The 11,400-nt window shown below is 38.8% G+C and overlaps 1 long non-coding RNA gene across 3 annotated transcripts; it reads right to left on the bottom strand.

Moving 5' to 3' along the window:
• Window positions 1–50: 50 nt before the first annotated feature.
• On the bottom strand, window positions 51–10,214 carry LOC122232560. Of its 3 annotated transcripts, none has more exons than XR_006209918.1 (5): window positions 10,128–10,214; window positions 7,856–7,937; window positions 7,640–7,778; window positions 6,766–6,843; window positions 51–433 (listed from the first exon to the last, which is right to left on the bottom strand). It is a non-coding gene; the product is annotated as an uncharacterized LOC122232560 (long non-coding RNA). The 3 variants fall into 3 exon arrangements; XR_006209917.1 differs by lacking the exon at window positions 51–433 and adding an exon at window positions 6,451–6,499; XR_006209919.1 differs by lacking the exons at window positions 51–433; window positions 6,766–6,843 and adding an exon at window positions 7,375–7,457.
• Between the last annotated feature and the right edge of the window lie 1,186 nt (window positions 10,215–11,400).

Genomic DNA, 11,400 nt, shown 5'->3' with positions numbered 1-11,400 from the left:
AAGATTGTGCTTGAGCCTTTGGAATAACACAACATGAATGAGATGCAGGATTTAATTTCAGGAGAACAACTGGCCCTCTGTTCTCAGAGACATGGTTTGTTGTATCTAAGAAACCACTTTATGTGGAGTTCACAGCTTATAATGGAACAGCGTACTAAGTGCTCATTTTGTGCTCAGCATTGTGCTAAGTACTTTCCATCTATCATATAATTTCATTCTCAGAACATCCCTATGAAGGAGATATTAACCCCCTTGAGCAGATGAAACAACTAAGGAGTCTTCCCTGTTTGATTTGATTGGGGGAATCCCCATCCTATCCTTCAACATTCTAATGTAGCTGTCTTCACTCATGTCTTTGGGTATTTATTGAAAACATATTTTTTTGTCCATCTCCTGCTTTGTGCTGAAGCTGCACCAGGAACTGTGCCAGGAGCTGCAGGAAACAGAAGAATAAAATTCAAACCGTTTCCCCAGCATTCAAAATAAAGTTTTATGTATTATTAGGTGTCACAAAGTTCCAAACAGTGACATCCTAAAATCTTCATGGCTTAACACAATAGAAGCTAATTTATTCTCACCCCAATGTTTAGTGGGCTGCCTTCTACATGATGATTTTAGGATCCAGATTCCTTTCATCTGGTAGTTTTGCCATTTTTTGTGCTTTAGAATTTTTAAATTCTGGCTGGCAGGTTGCGGGGGTGGCGGGGGGGAGGTGGACAGGAAAGATGGGCTAAGCCAGGTCATGATATACATCATTCTATTCTATTGACCAGAACTCAAAGCATGGCCCTGTGCCATTTCAAGTGTGGCTGGAATAGGTAGTCTCACTATGTGCACAGAAGGGAAAGGAATGGACAGTGGTGAGCATGGAACACTCTGTCAATCAGCCCACTCTTCTGGGTTTCAAATATCCCTGCAATTCTCCAGAAAACACTTGTCCCTGCCTCATGGAAGTCAGCCCAAAAGATCCATCCATTCAGTGCATCAAACTCAACATGCAGGAACTCTGGATCGTGCATGTCCTACCCATGAGGTCCCTGTGTGACTCCCTATGATCTGGTGACTTATGTACTCTAAGGACAAGTTTTCTGCCCTCCCAACCCCACTGACACACCAACCCAACCCTCCATCTCCAATATACGTTGTAAAGGAAGAACAGGATAATGACTATAGTAAGTCCCATCTACAAAGTTCCCCAAGAACTATGAAGTCTTGCTGGGCAGTCCTTGTAAAGGGAAAGTTTTGGATCAGACCTTAATTACGCATCTGGGAGAAATTCCTTTGTGCACTGTTTTTGGTGGCTCCCTTTTGAACATTTTCTCTGAACATATGTGAGGTCGGTGTTGGGGAGTTTGCCCTCCTTGAGGGCTGCCCATCATTTATTGCTTATGGTGCCAGTTTGAGAACTCAAAGGTTGCTTTAAGTCTGAAGTAGTCAGTTTTATTTCACAATACATTTTCCTCAAAAACATGGTAATCTTCAGGGCTGTTTGCTTCTAGTCACTTCCATGTGTTAGTAGCCAACCCTCAATCTCTTTTCTAGAGATGAGTCTCAAACCCAAATTCTTTCTTCCTCCTCTCATGACTTTCTTTGTAAAGTAAATGGACAGTAAGCTTTAGGGTAAGGTGGGAGAGAGGACCTACATCCTTAATGTGATCTTTAGGGGTTGTCTGAGATTCTTTGAGTTACAAATAGAAAGACACATTGGGCCTTGCTGATCAGCAAGCTTTCCTTTAAAAAACAAAACACAGGGGCACTTGGTTGGCTCAGTCGATTAAGCATCCGACTTCAGCTCAGATCATGATCTCCTGGTTTGTCAGTTTAAGCCCCGCCTTGGGCTTTGTGCTTACAGCTCAGAGCCTGGAGCCTGCTTCAATTTCTGTGTTTCCCTCTCTCTGCCCCTCCCCTGCTTGCACTCAGCCTCGCTCTCAAAAATAAGCATCAAAAAAATAAAAAAAAACCCCAAAAACACAGCAGATCAGAACAAAACTCAGACCAACAACAACAAAAAAGAGACACTGGCAAAATTTAGAACAGGGTCATCCTCTAGTGCATGAAGTGACTGCTATTGAGCCAGTGTCTCTCACCTGCAGTGGGAAGGATAAGACCCACCTTGTCTTAGTTAAAAAAAAAAAAAGCCATGTGAAATAAATGAACTTGTGGAAAACAGGAAGACATTAACTGAATAATTCTGAAAGCCATTCATTCTCATTCATTATCATCTTGCAGCATCTTGTAAGCCTGTAAGTAAAAAGTTACCTAGTCGTCTTTGCAGGAAAGAGTGAATGTACTAATTCTTACTGAAAGCTTCTGGAATATTCATTCCTTTCGGTTAGTAACTCACAAATGGAGCCTACCATTCCTCAGTCTTGCCTTCATGTACCTTAAATTGCTCTCCCTGCTAAATTCCCTAAGTTCTGCCATATTTTTATATAATTTTGCATTTTGGCATACGACAGACTTTTGAAAGATAGCACTTGAAGACACTGTCATCTAAAAATGCATTATAAAAGAAAAAGGATTTTACCAGATGACCTCTAAATCACATACACACGCATTGGAAGTGAATGTGGTTGAATTCATGGGCTGCATATTACCAGTTGCTTACTGGGTTTGCTTTGGGCCCTGTTCATAAATCTGGGAAAGTCTGGGTAGGTGGTCGTATGAGGGCTCAAGGAAGTATAGACAGAAGTGATGGAGGTGATAGAGAATTTTACATTTCTCTGGAAATCATCCCAGAGATGACTCTCCTATTTTTGGAAAACTATACAGCGCAATAGAAGCAACACTGATTTCAAAGTTGGTAGGTTTTGTTTGAAGACCAGATCTGCTATTTATGAGCTATATAATCCTGAGCAGGTTACCTAACCTCCCTCCAGCTCATTTCCCTCATCTGTAAAATGTGGGATAATGATGATACATTCTTCAGAGCATTATTAGAAGGAACAAATGGACTAATGGATGGGAAAGTGCTTTTCAAATGGCAAAACATTTTCAAATATGAGTAGTTATTATAATTGGCCCTCAATAAATGCTCTTTGAAAATAATGGTCACTTTCTAATCCCATTATTCCTTGAGGGATTGTGGATAAAGAGCATTAATCCTACAGGAACGGGGCTTGTTGGCACCTTCTCCTACTCAGCTCAGAAGAGTTGTGGAGAAGTGGGAGCAGGACTCACCTTAACCTGGCACTCTTTCTCCAAGTACTATCTTACCAGGTTAGAACTGATACAGAATACGGTATCAGTATGATGAAGTGCAAAGAGCATTGGGCTGAGAGCTCCAACACATGCTTTCACTTCTTAATTATTTCTTTCATTCATAGATTAATTCATCTAATATTATTGAGGGTCTATGATTTATCAGGCACTGTACTAATTTGCCCTAACTGTGTAGCTGAGTATTTTTGCGCCCTTTCATATTTATAGGAACTTGGGAGTCATTAAACTATTCATGTATTGGTTAACTCAGCTGCCCATAGTGATCAGCCGTGCCCTGTCTTTCTCATATAGTTTTTATGAGAGTAGCTTGGAGACTGCTTTGCAGAAATAAAAAGACTAGACAGTTATGAGGTGTTAGTGTCTTACTGGCATTTTTTGAATAGCCATTGGCATATAGCCTAGCTACTGTGCTTAGGTAGGACAGCCACAAAAGAAAGCTGATCATAAAGAAAGAAGGAACCTGGTTACGATTTAATGACATTTTGTGGAATGCTGATGACTGGACCAAATATCTCTTCATAATTGAATACGGTGTGAAGCTAAGGCCGTGAAAAAAGATGAAACAGTGAATTCAAGGAGAGCAGGAATAGGTGTGGGAAAATGGATGTGGTGATGAGTTAGTTTTTAACATGCTGCTTCACAGAAGTGGACAGGCAGGCAAGGCATGTCTGATCAATACTGTGAGAACTTTGACATGGCATAACAACATGAAGCTGGCTTTGGTAGTTACATTAGTGAGCGTTTATACCACGTTTTTTCAAGGTACTTTACAACACTCAATTGGGTAATTCCATCCCCACAAATTAGGTCAGCATTGCTATTTCTCTCTTCTCCCCCCAATCCCCTCCTTTTCTTAACTAGCTGAGGCTCTTAGTCACCAGGTCAAACATTCAGCCCTCAGTTATATGTGTCCCCATGAAACAATACATTGGCCTTAAAGGACAGACATAAGGAATGAGCCCGTGATGCTCTAACATCTTTTCAATGTTAGATGCCGTCTTACTTATTAAACCTTAGCCTATGGAGAAATAGTTATAATACCTTTAAAGAGTCACTTTCATGCCTCTTCTTGGCTTCTAAAAAGAAGTAAACCAGTTATCTTCATACTACATGGACTACTAGAAAAACGCTTGGATGTGTGACCCAGATAGTGTGTTTTGGTGTGGGTCCTGCCACATATTAGTCTACTAGGAGTGATCATTTCAACAAGTTACCTGCAGTTCAACATACTTTGAAGATTTCTAAGCTTCAGAGTTCACCTTTGTAAAATGTGAATAATAATATCTGGACTGCTTTCCTCCCTGGTGATTTTTGAGAATGACATAGAATCATAATTTAGAGAAAACTGTATGGACAAATGTGCTAACTTTTATTGGTTAGCAAGGTTTTCATAACTAGTCAAAAATATGGCAACCGTATAGCGTTACCATCTCTCCTCCTGGCTTGTGGTCTGACATTGCTAATTGATCATGTTACTTTCTCCCCTCCTGAGCTAGGCCTTAACTTCAGAATCCTTTTTAACACAGCTTTCTTAGCTACCACTAATGACTAATTGAATTGGTACAGACAAGAAAAACATTGTTTGAACGCAAATCTAAATCTCTTCTGCTATTTGTATTTATTTTATGTTATTTTTAATAGGTTATATATCCATATGATTCTAAAAGTATTTTTTAAAAAGTAAGCAATCTTCCCTAGTCTTCTTGGTTTCTTCTATTTCTAAAATAAAAATTTCATTCTCTGGCTTATTTATATGCTCTGATAAATATTATCTCAGGAAAAAGAGAAAAATACAGCTAGATAGATCAGGAGGTGTAAAGTTATGAGTCAAGACAATTCATTTCATTGTAATTCTTGGTAACACCTTGCCTGGGAAATCTAATCTGTTAAAATCTAATTGTTTAGCCTATATCCCATACTAGGTAAACTCTATGTAAATAAAAAATGCCCTTGAGTACAGTTAAATTGAATCTAGGTTCTCATGTGACTCGGCCATGTTCCAAATATTAGCTTCTGTTTTCAGCTTCTGAATGTCTTTCTAGCTTGAAATGAACAAAGAAAATTCATAGAAATAGTATTAACATCACTAACACCTGGGATGACTAAAACACTTAAGATCTTTTTTTTTTTTTTTACAGATTTTTAACAGACTCTTTTTTTGCAAGGCTGGACTGGAAAGGCAGGTAGCCAAGGTGAGTGGCTGAGAAAAATTCCCATGTTCAATGGGGATGCTTTGGTAAGATTTAGACCGATGAAGCAGAGTCAGTGAAAATTCTAGCATACAGAGATCCATTTTCTAACTCTTGATTTAAAGGCATATCATGTGAAAGTGATAGACTACTGTGTCAGGCTGCCTGTGGCAAACTTGGTATTATTGCTATCCCCTTCTATGGTGTCTTCTGCATTGTTGAGAGGAAGTGAGAGACTTCTCTGTGGTTTCAAGTTAGAGTTTGTCAATGAGAGATGTTCACATGTTATTTGGTAACAGGAAAATAATGGGATGTCACTATTCTTTGGAGGTTGTTACAGCCAGATTCAGGGGCAGATGAATTACTGAAGGTTAGGTCTTGGTGAGATGTAGAGAACTCACTTGGTTTACTTCTGAGAACTGAGAGATTTGGGACAAACTTCTGAGGGATTTTTGAGAATTGAAACAGTTCTCCAGAAAGTTCTTGAAACTCTCTGTGTTGGTGCTTCAGGTAAGATCTTTAGGGTCAGCTTCCCCAAACTGTGCTTCTAAGTTCTTCTGATAAGCCCCTATTTCCTGATATATTCTTTATACATGGAATAGAGTGGCTTGTATTTTTTGAATGAATTCTAACTAGTAGATTTTTTTTTTTCAAATTGGTTCTGGGATAATTAAACATTAAGGATGAAACTGTCATATTGATTCTCCCATAGGATTATAATTGGAGGCAGTAACAACTTCAGTGCAGGTGGAAGATGGGTCATAGTCCATAATATGCAGTAGCAAAACACTTATTTATTTACATTATCACTTCTAATTTCCTGGAGTTATGTATCCTCAGGAGGCAAGACTTTGGTAGGCTATGTAGCAATAGTAGTAATAGTAATAAAACTTCATGGTGGAAATAAATAGTATAAGAAATGTGGAATAGAGCCAGCTTCTTTTGAGTGCAATGTAAAGCTTGGAAAAAGAAACTCAATACCATGGTTTTAAATTAGTTATTCAAGGAATGGGATAAGAAACAAAGACTATGACTTTAGTTACAGTCTTGAGGAATTCTTTATTTCTTGTAGCCACTGGCCAATATTTCTGAAACCCAATAAAAAATATAATCCTGTGAGTGGGTAATTTGAAATTCAAAGTGAATGTGTAGACTTATCACGTCTCTTATATTAAAGTTACAGCATTTACCAAGAAGGAATGGAAACTTGAAAATCATGAGGAGAAATCTGGGCAGATTTCAATGAATTTAAGTATCAACACCCCAAACCTGCTGGGCCTCCCTTGCCAACAGAAGCATCGCTATTTTTTTTCCTACGTGACCACACCATAGTGATTTTAATTCAGGTACTCACCTTGCAAGAAATGCAGACTCTCTTTTAGACCCATGGACTACCTTTCTTTACTTCCAGAACCATAATTAGACTTAAATCCTAGTAAAACCCAGGAGGATAAGAATAAAGCATAACTTATGATTAGAAAGTTCCATATACCCAAGAAGAATTTCAATATTTTGTCAATTTATAGTGGTTTGTATGTAGAAATAGATTATAGGTGTTAGACCAGGGAATAAAGAGTTTAAGGTTGAACTGGCATAATCACAGTAGAAAGTCATAGCTCCTGACCCAATTCTCAGACTCAACTCCACAGATCCTGTGATTCTTAAGTAAAGGAAAATTTGTGACCATAGTGAAGAAGGACTCTGCTCCAACATTTATATCATGTATCCTCCTCCTGCTCTTCCTCAGATTGAGTTGTGGTCATTAATAAATGTGATGATGCACTGAGGAATACCTAGAATTCTGAGTGATTTCTTGACATCTAAATTAATGCCAATTCTAGAGGATTCAAAATGTCTTTTTAGTCTACAGAGGTAAAAAGCAGAAGCTTATAAAGGTAAAATAATGGCGTTTTGGCTTAGGTTCTATTTCAAAATAGGTTCAGTGATACCCCAAATACCACTAGTTGTGTTCCTAGCTTCTGAATGAGTAGTTGGAGTAAGCACACTTAGAAAGTGGCAAAATCTTCCATGTTGGCTTCCTGACCTCTGGAAAGATAGGTACAATAATAAGAACCAAATGGTAGTTTGGTAGAAACCCATAATCAATATAACACACTAGGAAAAATTTCAGAGATTAGTGACATGTTCAGAGATTTGGAATATACATTCCTGCCTTGCCCAAAAGAGATAGAATTTGGAGAATAAATGTCAATTTTTGTAAACTTAACCAAGTGGCTTCATCAGACGTAACTGCTCTTTCAGTTGTAGTTTTTGTTATTATTGTTTTGCACTTGAACAAGCCAATTAAATCGCTGATGTCTGGCATTCTGCTATTGCTGCTTTGGCGATTATTTTTATCTTCTATACCTGTTAGCAAAACAAGAAATTCTATAAACAGTTTGCTTTTGCTTGGCATGGATAACAGTATAGCTTCTCTGTCTTACCTCAAATGATACCAACTCTTTGTCACAATTTAGCATGCAGGGACCTTGATTCTCTCACCATTACACAGGGAATGATGCTAATCTGTAACATGAATGATATTACGGTGCTTAGAAATGGTGATCACAATGCAGCAAATACCCTAGATAGATGTCTTAGTAAATCATATGGAAGCCACAAAGGTGGAAAATAATGGCCGCAAAAATTCAGATATCTTCCATTTTGAGGAAGTTTTTAGGTGTTTAGTGGTCTGGGGCATATTGAGATTTCCCTGAAAGGTGAAGAAAAAATTCCTGCACCTGTACCTATCACCTCTAAGAAAGGGGCACAGCATCTCTGGGCCTCTGCATTCTAGAAATAACAGATAGACATGAGTGCATGCTAATCTGACCCATTTATCTGTTACCAGTATTGAGTTGGGCCCAGATAAACAAACATAAAGCTTTCTAGAAGGCAGGAGGTGCTCTGCTTCTTGAGTTATAGGACCAAGTAGAGCCAGTAGTGCTCAAAGTGTCTTTAGGAGATAGGGGATACTATGTAATATCAACAGGAGAATCATGCCCAAATCTTTAGGAAACTGGACAAAGTTATGCTGGGATTTTTTTTGTGGGGGGGGGAACGGGGGCACATACTATGATTCTTTTGGAAAGCAACTTCTGTCTTCTACAGGGCTCTGGCAGAGATAGACACTTAATCATGGGATACTAAATTGCTGTGTGACATGATCTACCTTTAATTGGTTACTATGTGACTTTCAAAGTCATTAATCTGGGCATACTCAGAAACATGGAAATAAAATATACATGTTCAGGCTTGATAAGACTCTGAATACATGATTGAGGTATATGAGTATATGACTAAGACTCTCAGTTAATTTATTTTTTATTTTTTTAAATGTTTATTTATTTTTGAGAAAGAGAGGTGGGGGGAGGGGCAGAGAGAGGCGGAGGCACAGAATCTGAAGTAGGTTCCAGGCTCTGAGCTGTCAGCACAGAACCCAATGTGGGGCTCGAACCCACAAGCTGTGAAATCATGACCTGAGCTGAAGTTGGATGCTTAAGACCCAGCCACCCAGACGTCTCTATCTCAGTTAATTTTGCTGCATAGCAAGGAACCTCCAAATTTAACAGTTTAAGGGGTGCCTGGGTGGTTCAGTCGGTTGAGCATCCGACTTCAGCTCAGGTCATGATCTCACACTCTGTGAGTTCGAGTCCTGCGTCGGGCTCTGTGCTGACAGCTCAGAGCCTGGAGCCTGTTTCAGATTCTGTGTCTCCCTCTCTCTCTTCCCCTCCCCTGCTCATGCTCTGTCTCTCTCTGTCTCAAAAATAAATAAAAGCATTAAAAAAACTAAAAAACCCCCAAATTTAACAGTTTAAGATGCAACCATTTATTTATCTTACATCTCTAACGATGTATAGATCACGTAAGTCTTTATCTGTGGGCCAGCTTCACTGATCTTTCTGCTGGGTTTGCTCATATGTCTTCTTCTGTCACCTGGCAGCTGAATGATCTAGGTTGGCCTCAGTCACCTGTGTAGCTGTTCACAGGTCATCAGCTGGAACATTTGAAGTGACTTTATTATATATCTCTTATTCAGGCTAGCCCAGGATTTTTCACATGGAGATTACAGAATTCCAAGAAATACAAGTAGAAGCTGTGAGATTTCTGGAGGCCTATTTTCAGAACCAAAACAAAGTTATTTCTGCCTCATTCTATTTGATAGCAAGGATATTAAGTTAGCCCAGATTCAAGAGATGGGAAAATAGATTCCACCTCTTGATATTAGGAGCTTCAATGTATCATTGCAATTTTAACAATGTACCTAGACTTTCATGGCACTTCTTTTTGCCACATTAATAACTCTTCCTCAATCAACATGTATGGCTTCATGGGAAGTTCTCTACTTCCAGACAACTAAGGAAGAATAAAATAGACCTGCTTTATAAATAAATCTGCACAGTATGGTAGCACCACCCAAAAAATGGGTGAGTGAGTACAATGGCCAGTCTCAGGAGAGTAGTTGAGGATAGTGGTGAAGAGAAATTCTACAAGTGGGCAGAAGTTTGAGTATTTCACTTCTTTGTTCACTTTTTCTATAGGAAAGATGATCAAGGATACACATTTATTCAGGCATGATTAAGCTAGGTGGTCATGCACTTAGTAGGAAGAAGATCAGAATGTTGGTAATAACAAAGTCTGTGGGAGAAGTTGGTGGAAAGGTCTCACAGAATGCACAGAAAATATGGCAATATTTATGTCCCAATAAATGCTCACCAGATAGTAACTCCTGGTAAGAGGTTCCTCAAGTTCAGGTGGCTGAGAAGACCTACGCTGCTGTATCAGTTAGCCTCCTTCCTGATACCTCCGTTGCTCAATGATTTAATGAACAATGGGCCCATAGTGGCAGGGGTGGAGTTATATATGATGTCAACAATATGGCCTTTATTCATTAAGCCTGATCTGTTTGCTACATAGCTGAATGCCAAACCTGCCTATAGAAAAATCAACAATGAAACCCTTACGTGGTTTCAAACAGGTGATTAGATTGAACCTCTTCCCCACCAAGAGTAACAAGGTATCTCTACTAAAATAGATGTAGCCTAGGTTTGTATTTGATTTCCCTGCCCTCAGTGGAATTTCTATAACCATCATTTTTTTTTTTTTTGACAACCAGTCATAGAGTACCCTGCCAGGTAAAGATTCATCAAAAGCTGAGGTGCTGAATGAGGACAAAGGAAACATGGAATGTATAGTGTAAGAAGGAAATTATTAAGTCAACCCTGGATATGTGATCAGCATCAGAAAGGAGAACTTTGGAGTTATGCATATTTTCTTCCTTGCTTTTATGTACTTTACATGTTTACCTATCCTTTCCTCTCACTTTCTCAACTGCGATTTCTAATATATGTTAATTGTAGGTTACCCTATAATTCAGGGCTTAAATCACAAGATACTAAAGGAAATTTTGTCTGAGTCTTAAAATGAAGGCCATTATTGAAAGATGAAAGGACATATAGTATTTTGTGTCTACTTTTTGGGCAAAGAGTGAGCAAAAGTTGATGATTGTATGATATATAACTGCACTGTGACAGGTCAAAATGATGCTAATACTTTATTTGAAGGTTAAAATGGGCAAAATAGGCATGTAGGAATGGATGCTGGGTTGACAAATGGTGTCATCTGTCTGTAGTACCGCACTGTCTATTGTCAACTTGGTACCAATATCACACCCTTCTAAGGTCTCTTTTGCAGAGGAAAATCCAATGTCTGCATTTCCCAGGATCTTTTTTCGTATATAATTTTAGTTTAGCATTTTCCACTTACATAGATTTGGGAGACAAAAGAGAAGGAGAATTCATTATTCTCTGGAGATCATTGCTACCAGATCTGTGAATAAATGTGAGATCTGCAGGAGTTTTCCGGTGAGTTCTTCAGAACTACTGTTTACTGCTGCAGATTGAGATTGTTGGTGGGAGCTTCAAGGAGACTCTTGTGGATTTAATGGAGTTTCTGGCAAGCTCTTATAAATTGTATTTTGGGGATTCAG

Source organism: Panthera tigris, chromosome D3 (genome assembly GCF_018350195.1).
Source record: "Panthera tigris isolate Pti1 chromosome D3, P.tigris_Pti1_mat1.1, whole genome shotgun sequence".
NCBI classification, from domain to species: domain Eukaryota; kingdom Metazoa; phylum Chordata; class Mammalia; order Carnivora; family Felidae; genus Panthera; species Panthera tigris.
Note: the sequence above shows the minus strand (reverse complement) of the source record. Positions and strands in the feature narration are given on the sequence as shown.